The sequence below is a fragment of the Ammospiza nelsoni genome, chromosome 5, assembly GCF_027579445.1.
Source record: "Ammospiza nelsoni isolate bAmmNel1 chromosome 5, bAmmNel1.pri, whole genome shotgun sequence".
Classification (NCBI taxonomy): Eukaryota; Metazoa; Chordata; class Aves; order Passeriformes; family Passerellidae; genus Ammospiza; species Ammospiza nelsoni.
The window spans coordinates 12,960,061-12,974,202 of record NC_080637.1 but is presented as its reverse complement, the minus strand read 5'-3'; the positions used below and the strand labels follow the sequence as shown (position 1 = coordinate 12,974,202).

General features: G+C 42.8%; 1 protein-coding gene across 1 annotated transcript in view; it reads left to right on the top strand.

The window, feature by feature from the left end:
* The first annotated feature begins 6,155 nt into the window (after nucleotides 1-6,155).
* The window catches only part of SLC26A5 (solute carrier family 26 member 5), a 34,195-nt gene continuing 26,208 nt past the window's right edge, over nucleotides 6,156-14,142 (top strand). Inside the window, exons 1-2 of the mRNA XM_059471641.1 lie at nucleotides 6,156-6,346; nucleotides 6,813-6,898. The gene's annotated coding sequence lies outside the window, so the exon portion shown is untranslated. The remainder of the gene's footprint in view (nucleotides 6,347-6,812; nucleotides 6,899-14,142) is intronic.

The following is a 14,142-nucleotide window of genomic DNA, read 5'->3' as shown; positions in this document are numbered from 1 at the left end:
TTCTGATGTTAGACTTTTCAAGCCATGTGGGCTTTACATGAAATCATAAACCAAATTCTTCCACTAAATACCTAGATTCTAAAGCAAGCATTAATGTTATTTTTAATATTAGCACATCACACTGAACAGCATTTTGCAAGTAACACAAACTAAGAGATCTCCCCATCCCACCTATGGATATAATACAGTCCTTGGAACAGGTCCTGGTGCAATGAGTGAAACAGGACCTTTATCTGCAAACCAAAAAATGCAAACCACTGTTCCCAAGCTCTGAGAGCCAGAGCGTGGCACATGAGGAACCTTGCTCCAAACAGACCAAGCTGGCAATTCTTAGAATCATATGAACCATTAAGGTTGGAAAAGACCTTTAACATCAATCCAACTGTTAACCCAGCACTGCCAAGCCCACCACTAAACCATGTCTCTAAGCACATCTACACATCCTTCTAATACCTCCAGGGATGGGGACTCAGCCACTTCTCTGGGCAGCCTGTGCCATGCCTGACAACCCTTTCAGTGAAGAACTTTTTCATTATATCTGATCTAAACCTCACCTGGTACAACCTGAAGCCATTTCCTCTTGTCCTGTACCTTGCTACTTGAGAGAAGAGACTGCTGCCCACCTCACCACAGCCTTCTTTCAGGTAGTTGTAGAGAGCAATAAAGTCCTGCCTGGGCTTCCTTTTCTTCAGGCTAAACAATCCCAGTTACCAGAGCTTGTCCCCAGCAGAGAGAAGTATCATATACACCTGCTGTGCTCTTACATCTTGCACATCTGCTTCTGGCATTATACCTGTCTGAAGCAGAATGATGATCCATGTTCAGCTGAACCATGTGTTTAATTTGTAGGAGGTTTTTGACCGCCGGTACTTGAGCAGTGCAGAAAAAAAAAGGAAAAAAAAGTTGTTCAGTGACCAACTAGTCAACTCCTTGTCTTGATCAAAATTATGACAGATCTTTGGATGATCTGGAAACTTGCTGCAACAGTCCAGCCTCCTGCAAACTCACTGTACTGGAGTGCTTTGTGTACTTTCAATTCCTGAAAAAAGATAATGGTTCTATTCAGAGAAGTAGCAGGAAGACAAAACATGAGGGTAATAAGAATATAACAATTGAATGTTTGGGCAAGTGATTTTAAAATATTGTTATAAGATTTTTGCCCATTGAACAAACAAAACCACAAGATCTAAACATTCCTATTTTTAAGATAACTTTAATTGCTTTAATAGGTCAATAGAAGGGTGGTAGTTCAATCTAAAATGCATGTGCAGCTAATGTGCTTCCAGGAAATCAATTTATTTTAAAGATTTAGATACAATGAGGCACTTTGCCTGACTTTTTAGGCAAGAGATCAGCATAGCCAGAGAAGCTGCTTTTCACAGTTGTATTTATTTCCTCTGAATAATATATGCAATCACAACCACAGAGGGATACCACAAAGCGTTTTACCCAAACTCTCCACAAACTCTGCAATGGCTTTTCTCTTCTTCACTGAAAGATTCCCAAGTGGTATTATCATCTGCCCTTTCCAGACTCCAGGAAGTTCTTCCTTAGACATTCTCCAGTCCTACAACACCCCACATAGCATACACAAATGGTACAGTAATGTGGGTTTTTATATTTTTCCTCCCATATGGCAGAAAGCAATGAATCATCTGACATTAAGCAGTTGTTAAAATAGCAAGGGTGGCACAAAGGATAATCAATGGCAATAAATATGCTATAAAATGTACTTTTAAGTTCATACACTGGTGTAAAACTTTTGCAGACATAATTATGAAAACTGATTTTTAGAATACTTTTAGCATGCCTTATAGTCTTCCTTATTTCTCCTATCAGCTGACTAAGCCATGCTCCAGTAGAATAAGGAGAACTTAGGAGAAATGAAACAAAAGTACAGAAAAATGCAACTGACCCACTGGATTTCCTGAAATAAACAAAACCTGAAGCTCTCATAATTTTGCCTAAATATTTTTCCCTCAAGCTTTCCTCATCCAAAGATGATAACATTTTCTTAATGGGAGGAAATGTGCAGAGCACCAATATTTTTGAAGAACCAAATCCAGCTTTGCATGATCTTGACAATATACAGAAAAGGGTAGTAATTAAATAACACAACAAATACCCCCAAGGACAAGACACTGTCAAAGAACAAGGTACCAGCACAAAAAATGGATAAATACCAGACTAGCCAACAAAACTATAGAAGCAGAATCAACAGCATAAAGCAGTTTTTAAAAATGCCATTTTGCATTGCATCAGGAGAAGTGTTTATGACAAAACAATAAATATAACTACGTCTGCCAGTGCTGGTAAAGAAGACAGCAGTTGGCAGCTGTTGAGCCCTTCACTTAAATGCAGATATAAACAAGTTAGAGAGATTGCAAAGTACTGCAGCAGAAACAAGACCCTTGAACCCATGAGCTTCCAAGTAGAGAGAGTTGTTTAGTCTAAAAAGGAAAACATTTGGAAAGAGATATGACAACATCCATAAACATGGTTCTATGTTTTATTTACTTGCTAACCCTTTAGGGCAAATGTTACTGGGTGGAAATGCTGCCACAGCATCACCTCATCATTTATCTTCGACTAGTCAATGGGATTGGTTGTTATCAAAGCAGGAAGGCAGTGTGAGGCCCCAGATAAAACCCACTCAGATCAGCTCTGTGAGGTTTAACTAGTGACTCAACACAGGAGGAACAGGAACAAGCCAGCTGCAGAGGGGAGCTACCTCCACCCTGAGCTGGCAAGGGAGCCTCAGAATGGAACAAGGCCAGCAAAAGAGCTTGCCCATGTTCAGCATGGCCCTAAAGAGCTGATTAGGGCTGCTAGCAACCCAGAGCTGCTGAGGCCATGCAACCACTTGCAGTGCTTCTGTGAAGGAGCAGATAAAGCATTCACCACACAGAGGTGGTGGTTCCTTTGCTGGAAAAAACGAGCATGAGGTATGAGCATTCAAGCATTGTACAGGTGACGTGGATTGATTGTCCAGTGCTCTCTGTTGCTGATGTTTTCTGACTGTTGCCTTTTCTTCCCCATGTTATTCCTGGTTCAGCTAAAGGGCCTGAGCTGGCAGTAAGCCTAAAGACTTAGTTCCTGTGTGGCTAATTACAACAGAGCCTGATGGGGAGAGTTTAGCTGGCACGCAGCAAGGCGAGGCCAAGCAAACACGCCGTTCCAGGAATGGAAGGATATCATACTGGAGGATGATGATAATGCTAGGTTTATAGACAAGCAAATTTCTTAAGCTTCTTTAAAAAAAGAAGAGAATGTGGTTGTGCTTTTGAGCTCTGCTACTCAGGGGAGGTTTGTGCAAGTTAGAAGAAGCAATTCAGAAGTGCAAGTTAGTGGCAAAGAAGCAATGTCAGAAGGCTCAGCTGTTTCCCTGATGGCATGCAGGCCAAAGGCAGAACTTGGGGACGTACTGGGAAGTCACAGGTTTGAGGGCCACTTCGGCATTAGGATGATTTTGCTGATACCATGAAGTTGGCTGATAGCCCCAGGTCCCTCTTTCCCTGCACACAGATCATGTGCATACACACAGCCCTCTGCTGATACCCTACAGCTCCAGGTGGGCTAGAAACAGCACATGCAAAGCATGTATAAACAGGTTTATACTCACAACTGGACACCCAGCTCAGCTGGTTTAAAATCACATCCTTCTCAGGGGAAATTTTAAATTATGTGAGTTCAGCCATTTTCAAGGAACTTCAGCGCAAAGACCGGAAAATGTCCCAATGTTTGGGCCTCTGCTAGAACAATTGTGGTATTATGGATAACAACAAAGCTTGACATGAGTCATGTGTCTGTATAGGATGTGGGTAGCAACTAATTAACAGCAGCAGTTTGAGAACCAAGCCTACTGGCACTGAAACCAGTGGGAAAATTCCTGTTCATCAAATGTGTTTCACTTCATATGGAAATGTCCACCTCAGCCTTACTAATTCTGGTTTGACCTGTCCTAGCACCTGTGTAAGACTCCAAATATACACAGGGATTTTTCTGCCTTAGAAACTTGTCTCATTCTCAGGAGACACATGAGGGTAGTCAGGGTGTGGTGGGGAGTGAGCCAGTTGATGGAGCCCCTCTGACCCATTTGGAATGTTCCCTATGGGAAGTGCATGCCAGTGACCCAGTGGGAAGTGTCAGAACTCTGCCCTCAGCCCCTCAGCCACGTCCCCTTCCCATAGCCACCACCAGTGGCTGCTGGAGGAAGTTGGGAAATAACCAGCCCAACAGCTGGAGCCCCACTCCAGGCAGTGTGAGCGCTGGATCTGGCCTCTGACAGCACGCCACAGCTTTCCTTATGCTGCTGGAGAGCTGTGGTTCCTGCTGCTCCATCCCCTGGGAGCCAGCTGAGCCCCCAAAGCTCACACTGAGCCCTCTGTCATCACACAGCTCCAGTGCTGTGCATGCACCCTTAACTAATATTCCACAATTACCCTCCACATGAGTGTTTTTACTCTCCTCAATTGTCTATATTGTTTATTCTGTATTAACTTTCCCTCCCTTTTCTTGCCTTGGCCAAAAATCCTCTTTTCATCTTGCTGCTACTGAGTTTAGCACTTCATTAATCCCTGTCCTTGTCCCAGAGCTGAAGAACCACAGCATCTTTTACCATTTTACACAACACTGGAAAGAAGCAATAAAAATAATTATTGACTTTTGAGTGCAACATACTAAAATGCACACAAGAAATTAAAACCAGCTTGTATTTAAATGTAACCATTGACACAATTAGTGTAATATAATCCTCAGGATTACTGGAACATTCAAGATCCTTTATACCTGGGGGGACTTTTCTAGCAGGAAATCTGTTAATCTGTGTTTGTTTGAGGCTTTTTCTTCTCCTTTCTCCTTGTGCAGGTCTTCCTGTGGTATGTTACTACAATGTGTGTTTTACTGGCAACAAAGCACGTCAGAATTCACTACCAGGCCACACCCTCACAAGTGAATTACACCTGCATTCTAACACAGGCTAGAGATTTCCAAATTCAGGAAATAATTAGCTTTTTGGATAAATGCCTGAATCAACAAACATGCCTTACCCAAAGTATCTCCACTTACCCAGTTCTGTATAAAAATGGCATCCAACATCAGTCCAAATTAAGTCTGATGTATGTGGCATTATCTATTACTGCAATTTTCCAACTAAATGCCTTTCTGTTACAGCCTGTTTTGAGTAAACAAACCTCATATTTAAAAGGAACTTTAGAAATGTTTTGACCTTGAAATTTCTCAGTTTGACAATGCTGAAATTTAAAGTGCTGTATTTCACCATGAATTCATTTAAATTTTATTTAAGTTACTCTTACATTCTTACAAGGGCTACCACGTCAAGGAATCATTTTAAGATTTTCAAATAATACTGTCCTGTAGACATCAGTTTCACTGATTTTTTCATGCTCTTAGTGCATAAGAGTTTCAAAGCTGGAAAAAAAAAAAAAAAAAACACTTCTACAAACTCTGTATACAAACCCAAATCTAGGAAGTGGGAAAAATTTTTGTCGTGGGTGAGAGCGAGCTAGCATGATAGAAAACATAACATGATAAACCAAGGAGTCGGAGATGAGATCTATGAAGGCATCTTACTCCTAATTCCTGCATACTCACAATGAAATTCAAACGTATGTATTCTTTGCGCCCCTGAAGAAATGAAAAACCACACCCAAATATATATTTGGAAAAAAACTGAGCAGTTCGGCTGGTCAGACACGGGAATAGATGGCCCACGGAGGTGGAGTCACCATCCCTGGAGGGCTTCAAGAGCCCTCAGGATCCGGCGCTGGGTGATGCGCTTTCGGGGTTACGGGGGCAGGGCTGGGTTTATAGCTGGACTCGGTGATGTTGAAGGACTCTTCCAGCCCTGCTCGCCCCAGGGCTCCAGGTCTCCGTTATCCCCTCCGAGCGAGGGGGCCCGGCCGGGGCAGAGCCTGGGCAGGCCGCGCCGCCGGGAGCGCGCACGGCCCCGCGGCACCCTGGGACTCGTAGGCCGCGGCGGGGACGCGCCCGGCCGGGGCTGCGGGGGAACTACGAGTCCCAGGCGCGGCCGCGGCCGCGGGGTGGGAGGGGCGGGAGCCGGCAGGGGCCGGCGGCTGCCCGCGCCCCGGGTTCCTCACCTTGGAGCGAGCGGCGGCGGCGGCTGCGGCGCTGGAGGAAGGCGGAGGGCGCTGAGCGGACCGCGGCCGGCCGGCTGGGCGAGGGTGAGCCCGGGGTCAGTGGCGGAGGGGATCTCTCCCCCTGAGCGGATCTCCCGTGAGGGGAGCGAGCCTCGCCGCGAAGAGCGTCGGTTGGGGTCGGGCTGCCCCCACGCCTGTGGCTCCCGCTCGGTCACCCCGCGCCGGAGGTACCTTGGGGGTCTCGCTCCGTGACGTCCCCTCTCCCTTCGCTCCCCGCCGGCCCCGGCGGAGCGGCCGGAGCACCGCGAGCGGCAGCCGGGCTCCAGGGGCAGAGCCGTGCCGGGGCAGCGCCGGGCTCCGGGGGCAGCCGTGGTCCGGGGCAGCGGCGGCACCCGCGGTGCTTGGTGCTGATTAAAACACTCTCAGCACCACGGGGAAGCCCGAGGGAGGGTGAGAGATCAGTCATTTCCTCGTGTTGCGGCTGCAGCCCTCCGACTATAAGCTGCGTTAGGTCGGAGCGGCTCTCCCAAGAAGTAACAACAAAAACTACCTGCTCTGCGCTTCAGTACTAGCTTTAACCCAAAGACCTTCAAAACCTTTCCAAAACCTCGATTAAACTATTCACCCCCCCCAACTCCTTCATGCCCTTCCACTTTTCAGGCAAAGAAGAAGAATTTGCCTTTCCTATGTCAGTATTTTTCAGCTTCACGAGCTGTGGGAACGTTTTGAACTCCTTACAAGGGATCAGTAAAAGCAACTAGGAGAAGCCAGCCAGAAAAGTAAGTAGGCTTAAATTTGCTGTGCTCGTGCCCATGCTACTATTGCAAAATTTCTGGTTGTCTGGAAATTGAAATATGGTTGAAAGCTGGTTTTGGGATGCTTCGAAATTTCAGAGGACCCAAGTGGCTGTTGCAGCAGGCATTTAGGGATAGTCCAGTAGTAAGGAAAAGAAAAAGCATTAGATTGCTGCCATTATTTCTGCTGATGAATCAGCAGAATATGCATTCATAATTCTTCATATCTGTCACAGTAATACAGTTGTACAGCATTGGCTTTATGTCAATGACTGACAACAAGGGTCTGGGCACGGAATATTTTGGCTGAGGGTTTCCCAAACTAAGTCTAAAATCTGCAAGCAAACTTTTAAAATGTCTCTTACTAAAAGTGCAGTAACAGGTATTTTGGGTTAACAGGTGTCTTGGTTTATATTACAGAAGTTTCATGAGTAGGATGCTACTTTACTGCTGCTGTAGAAATAGAAAAACTAAGGTAATTTGCAGTTTCAGAAACAAACACGTGCAGGTGGCTTGCACTGAATCCCCACTGATCTGTGGGGATCACCTCTTGCCTTCCTCAAGGGACAGTTATCACACTTTGAAACACTTGGTTTCTGACAGTCCTAAGCCTTCCTAAGACAGGACAGAAGTTTCAGTTCTGCATTCAGCAGTATTTCCAGACTGAAGTGTTTTGTTAATAGTCTTGCACTGTATTGTGAAACATCTCTGACATGTAGTGTGGGAAAAATATAGGAGGAGAATGGAGTTTCACACGTGCAGAGCTGCTGTTGGTAGCTGATGAAGCATTTTAATTTGCAATAGCATTTACTCCCTTGGATAGACTTGAGGGTATTTAACTCATTAGTCTCATTCTAAAAGCTTCAATGCATTTAAAGGTATATTTATGGGGGTAGTTGGGGCAATATTGAGTTATATTCAGAATCAGATTTCAGTGAAGGAAAGCTCTAAGTTCAGTAAGAAACAAGCCTGCTGCTGCATCCATGTTGTAAATTAAACTTTATTTCCTCTCAGTATCATGTCCAGAGCTGATATGCTTTTATTGCTCATACTGTACAAACTCTGTGTGCAGGGTAACAGTTTTCTTAAAGGCTGATATAATTTTAAAAAGTACAGACAATTGAGCAATCTAGGTGAAAGGCCTAGGAAATTGTGATGTTTGTAGCCTCTGGCATAAAGTGACTGACTTCTAACTTAGTACTGAATACTTACTAAAATGCTCTGTTGGATTCAGCCATCAGATCTTACAACTTGGAGCACTGAACAGTCATTGCATCTTGCCTTTTGTTTGGAATTTCTAGTCCATTACTGTGGTTCAAATCATATCTTCAGCACACAGTTTTTCATGGTTATAATAGTCTGTCCCCAAAAATTCAATGTTTTTAGAACTTAAAGATTCCAAAACCACATGGAAAGATGTTATTATTATATTAGTTGATGCTAAAATAATGGAAAACAGGCACAGATTTAGCACATGGCTGTCACACCGTTGCTCTTTTGCTAATAACTTAAGAAAGAAGAGCTGAATGTATGTTTATCTGCTTTGACTGTTATAGTATAGACAGATCTATACTATACTTGAACTACTACTAATTTGAATTGCAGCTGTAAATGTAACCAAGACTTCTGTGCATCCACTGAGCTGCCTAGAAGAGCACAGTCCTTTGAGCTCCTCTGCCTCTCTTGGTCTCTGCCCAATGAACTGGTCACTGCTATTTTTTCTTCTGTTTTATTGCTGATGTATTTTTCTGTAAGATCTGGTTTTCTAAAGCTTTCTTTTCTGATTTTTTCCTATCTGATTGTTTCATAGCCTGTAACTTTTAGCACAAGACACCCATGCTGAATCTAAAACTCTCAAACTCTAATTAGCCCGTTGATTTCCCAGTTATTTTTAATGAATTAAACACCATCATTATTCAGATGTTTCTTTCCCTAGAAGTGTTAATCAGCAGACTGTTGTCTTGCTAGCCAGTATTTCTTGATAGTCTTTCTGATAATAATTCTTCACATGGCTACAAGACCTGCCATTGCTGTTATTTTATAACCAGTTATCTATCTAAAGCTTTTTGCTCTTTAGAAGTATAAGCAGCAGCAAAGTGCAGGTCTTGTTGCTATTTGCTGTGTGCCCAGGTAATGGGAAATCTATACACAAACAGACAATGTCAAACATTTCCATGGCTTTGAAGATATGGCTGTACATTTGTGCAGGCACTTGAATGAGTTTTGCAAATCAGTTGCATTGATAGGATTTAGATTTTTATTTATAATTATAAGAGTACATATATGAATCACTGGCCTGTCAGGAACTTGGACCACTCTTCTCAAAATGTTGCTTTAACTATTTATTTTATTTTGTGCAGTAGCAAGGGGTGGGAAAACCTTCCATGTGACAAAGAATAGTGTGATTGCCTTCCTGGGAGGTTCTTTACAATCTGCATTTTTACTGCCTGGGTAGAATCTTTTTTTCTCCAGCCTTCTTTGAAAACTTACTGGTTTGCCCAGGCAGGGGATCAAGTTTTACTGCTCTGCTTTGACTGCTGCTTACCATTTTGTATGTCCAGTTCTGTTTGTGTTCTTATATTGTTGTGGTTATTGGGGAGGGTGTGTGTTAGCTAATTAATAGATTTTAATCTGTTAATTGAACATCTGAGATTCTGACACATAGGCTGGGCTAGAGCAAAGATCAAATTGCTCCTTTTAATTTATTTTATGGAAATTAGATTCTGAAGCAGGGCTGAGATTTGAGAACTCCTCAGAAAGCCTCTCATCCCATGCTGGGTGGGGCTTTGAGCAACCTGGTCTAGTGGAAGATGTCCCTACCCAGAGCAGGGGTTTGGAACTGGGTGGTCTTGAAGGCTCCTTCCACCATTCTGTGATTCTAAGGCATAGACAGGATTTTCCAATCCAAATCAAAGATCGCTGAGTCTGTTGTTTGAAACATCCTTGTTGGAGTTCAGTCTAGTAGGGACAGATCAATTAAGCTCAGTTAAGGATTGAACTGATTAAGGATTACAAAATTTGGATCCATGGAATGGAATTTAAAAAGCTATAGCCCATGCAGGACAAAACTTTGATTGCTGCTCAGAGGTGTTCACAGGGAACTGCCTGTTCCTGTTCTCACAGAGCTCTGCTAACCTCAGGCAAATCTGAAGGGTCACATAAGGAACAAAACTACATATCTATCACAGATACAGGCAACTGTAATGTCTTCTCTAAATACAGAAGTTTTGCTGCTGCTACCTTAACTTTATAGCATAACATGGTTCAAGTCCTTTCCCAGAGAAATCTATACCTGAATTCATTTACCACTTCAGCATCTAACCCTGCATATCCTGCTTTACCAGGATCCTGCCCCAGCTTCAGGGTTTTCACATAACATTGTTTTCTAAGTCCTTCCAATTTCTTTCAGGTTTACTGTTTCATTACCTACTGTCTTTGGCTCATTGCATTTTTCTTTTTGAAATTTTGCACTGTACTTGTTTGCTTGTTTTCAGTTCTGTATTGTATGATTCCAGTTTTATTTCTTTGCCAGTTTCATGCAAATCAATATATATGATCTCTTTTTGGTGCTTCATTGAAGTCCATATAGCTGAACAGGTGACCTGAGTCTAACTAACTGCAGTTGTAGTGAGTGTGGGTTTTTTTCCCCCGTTTTCTGGTGACATTTGTTTCTTTTGCGTATGTGTTCCTGAGAAGGAAGGAAAGGTTCTTGCAAGAAGAAATCATCAGAAAATTACTCAGTGAACCTTTCTTCATTTCATTTGATGATCCTCAGCCCAGATACCCTTCCTGCTCTTCCAGTTCCTTCATCAAGACACCCTGTTCTAGTGTAGCTGTTGCAGGGATCCATTCATGCAGGGTTGTTCTGCCAAATACACTTAGAGGGTCATTTGGAGAAAAGTTCAGCTCCATGAGGGCTGATCTTTTTGTTTGTGCAGTTAAGAGCAGACATGGGGCTGTCTCACATTAAAATTTCTTTAGCCACAGAAGAAATATATGTATACATATGTACTAATACTTTGAGAAACTTCTCTACATGTTCTTTGCTTACAGTGCATTTTAAAATATTTCAAGCAAAAGCAGTGTTGGCCTGTGTTTGCTGTGCACTCATGGCCTTTAGGTGTAATCTTGGCATCAAAACATTGAGGAAGGTTATTTCCCACTGTCTGGCATTCACCTTCAGGTCATGAAGCAACACTCAAGTACATAAGAGACAGGAGAATGTATTGTTTAGATAAAATCTTAACCAAGCAACAGTTGCATAAATGGGGACAGGATCTATCATATGTCATGTTCTGCTTACTGCTCATGTGGGATTCGGTTTCAGACCTAGTGCAGAAAAAAACCACAGAAAATGTGTGTTATGAAGTAGCTTCCAAGAATGAACTGTTTGCAGATTCTAACATGGATAGGGAAGTTCTCAGAACTATCAGGAGGAGAGTGGCAGCTTTGAGAAATAGTTAGTCATGCTGCTTTCGCAAGGAGTGGCTGCCCTGTGCTGAAGTTCTGTGTTGCCTTTCAGAAGCATCAGTTCTTCAGGAATTTCTTCAAGCATGGCAGTGGCTGCAGCCTGTTTTACAGAGGAGCAGATCCTTTCAGAACGTGTTAGAAAGAGTGCATTGTAGAGGATCCTTGGAGACTTTTCAAAACCTCATGTTACTCAAGTAATGGTAGTTACTTTATGCCATGTTTGCAGCAGTGCAACTGGAATATAAATTTTAATCCCATTCTAAACCCTCTCTTCCTCCCTCTCTGCACCCCAGTCATTTCTTCCTCTGACCACACTGTTTTACTATCCTTCAGTTTCTCTGACTTGAGAGGTTTGCACTGTAAACATGATGACTGAAATGATTTTGTTATAAATAACAGCCTTCTATTTTTCATTGTTTATTTTTAACTTGATGCAGCACTTGAGAGGGTAGTGATCTGTGTAAAGAGTTGATGAAGCAGATAGGGGTGAATTCTTTTGGTGGCTTTTCTACAGAAGGAAGTGTAGCACAGAATGAAGTCATTTCTTTCTGCACAGACACTTGTTTACTGTCTGCATGTTCCACTATGCCTGAAAAAAATGAACCAGTTGCTGGAGGTCCACTGTGATCACAAGAAGTAAAGAAATTATTCTGGCTTAGCTTGGTGTGTATTCATTATCTTGATTTATGTTATCTCCTCTGACCAGCTGGAGCTTTGTGAAGAAAACTGCTCCACCAAAGTTTTTGGCAGTGGATTTTCTCTGGAGATGAAGCTAGCTAATGATTACCTGTCTCTGAAGTGGTGAATGTCCTTATCAGTTGGCTTAACAAAGCATAATAAAGGGGTCATCAGCCATGCTACTGTTCTGATTAACTTACTGATTCCACTGTCACTAGCAACTGCTTTTGACAAAGAGGATGGCAGACTAGGATCCAAGGTCACTGAAGCTGCAAAAAGCAGAAATAAGAATGATCATATTGCCGTGGGTTCTCATGGTCATCAATGTGTTTACACTGGAAACAGAAGCCATCTCTTATCTAAGTCTCAGAGGGAAGGAGACCAATGTTCTGCTGCTCAAAGTGCTCCAGCTGTTTGTCTTATGTGGAATGGATTAAACAGCTCAATCATTATAACAGGTCCTAAAACATTCTGTTGATGAAAACAAACATAAGATTGCTGGTTGATAAGAGATATGCCTAAGACACTAATGAGTTCATTAGTCCATATAGTAAACTTTGGGGCCTTAAGTATTTTTTGGCAAGGAGCATGAAATATAAATTATCTCTTACCAGTTACATAATAATTTTATTTTAAAATATATATATGTCTTATTTGTTACCATTTTGAGAGAAGGATCTTTATGCTCAATGTTATTATTATGCTGTTTTCAGTGGCTAAGAAAGGAAAATATACTGAATTCAACAGCCTGAGGAAGATGGGGCTGCTGCTGCTGCTCCATATCCCCAGATCCAACCAGTACCAGGGCTGAAGATGTGTTTCCCATAAGCACACACATACACAATGTACATGGCAAGTCATGCATATCAGAGAGGCAACAGCTTCATCCCCTCTGCTCTCTAGCCAAGCAGGATGGAGGTCCAGTGCTGAGAGTGTATGTACACATGTAGAGATACATCACACATCTGCAGGGTGGATCCCTCCAGCACACAGGCTTACACAATCTGCCTAGGAGCTCCTTCATCCCAATTTCCCCAGCTGATCTGGACAAATGAGCCCCAAGGTGATAGCCCCACTCCAGCTGTTGGTACAGACCGTCCCATGTGCCCATGTGTGACTGGCCAGGACTTCCCAGGACCCCTTTGCTGTCCCTGAGTGCTCTTACTCTTAGAGATGGGCAGATGCTTTTCACACTGAGAACTGGCAGGGACTTCTAGGGTCCCAAGGGTGACCCTTGTGTACCACTCTGGATTGGTGGTGATGAGCTTTTGATAGGCTGATGGCTCATGTGGTGGCCTTGGCAGTAGCCCACCAGGGTGTTATCCAGGTTTTCCATCCTGCTGTTGTTCTGAGTAACATTAGAGGTGTGTGGAGAAGCTTTTATCACACAACCAAACACAGTTTATGTAATCATCTCACCTTTCTAATGATTAGAATGGACATTTTACCTGTCTAAAAGCTGCATAGAAATTTAAGTTCTTGATTTATTTTTTTCCCAAAGGTTCACTCCTGGAGTGCATTTCTTAGATTAGGACCTACACAAGGAAAATTTTGTTTGTTTCACAAGTTACCCCTAAATTTTTGAAATTTTACTTAAAGCCTTCAGGTTTAAAAAATCTAGTTGTTAGTGGATTTAATGGGAGGAGTGGAGGAGGAAAGAGAATGATGAGAACAGTCCAATAAAATCAGAACACATTCCTTATGACCCCACCCAGTCATTTTACACCTTTGTGCTTATTTGAAAAACAACTTTGTACTTGTCATTGAGGGTGAAAAGTGGAAGGGCACTGGGGAATGAGGCCAGAGAGAAAAGAAAGAAATGAGCCATTATGTGCTTCCTAAAATCACCTGAGTTTGTGTCTTGCCTCTTCAGACAGTAGGAGCAGACCTTGCAGTAACTGTGCTTTTCAGGGTGCATTTGGGAGAAGATGTTTTACATAGAGTGGCAGTATTTCCACCAGCCCTTTGGCTGATGGCTGTCACCTGCATTTGTAAGCTTGAAGACACAAAATATTTCATAGACTTTTTAGCTCATGATCAAACATGGAAGCCTCTAGCAGAGGACATGCTGTAACACAGTA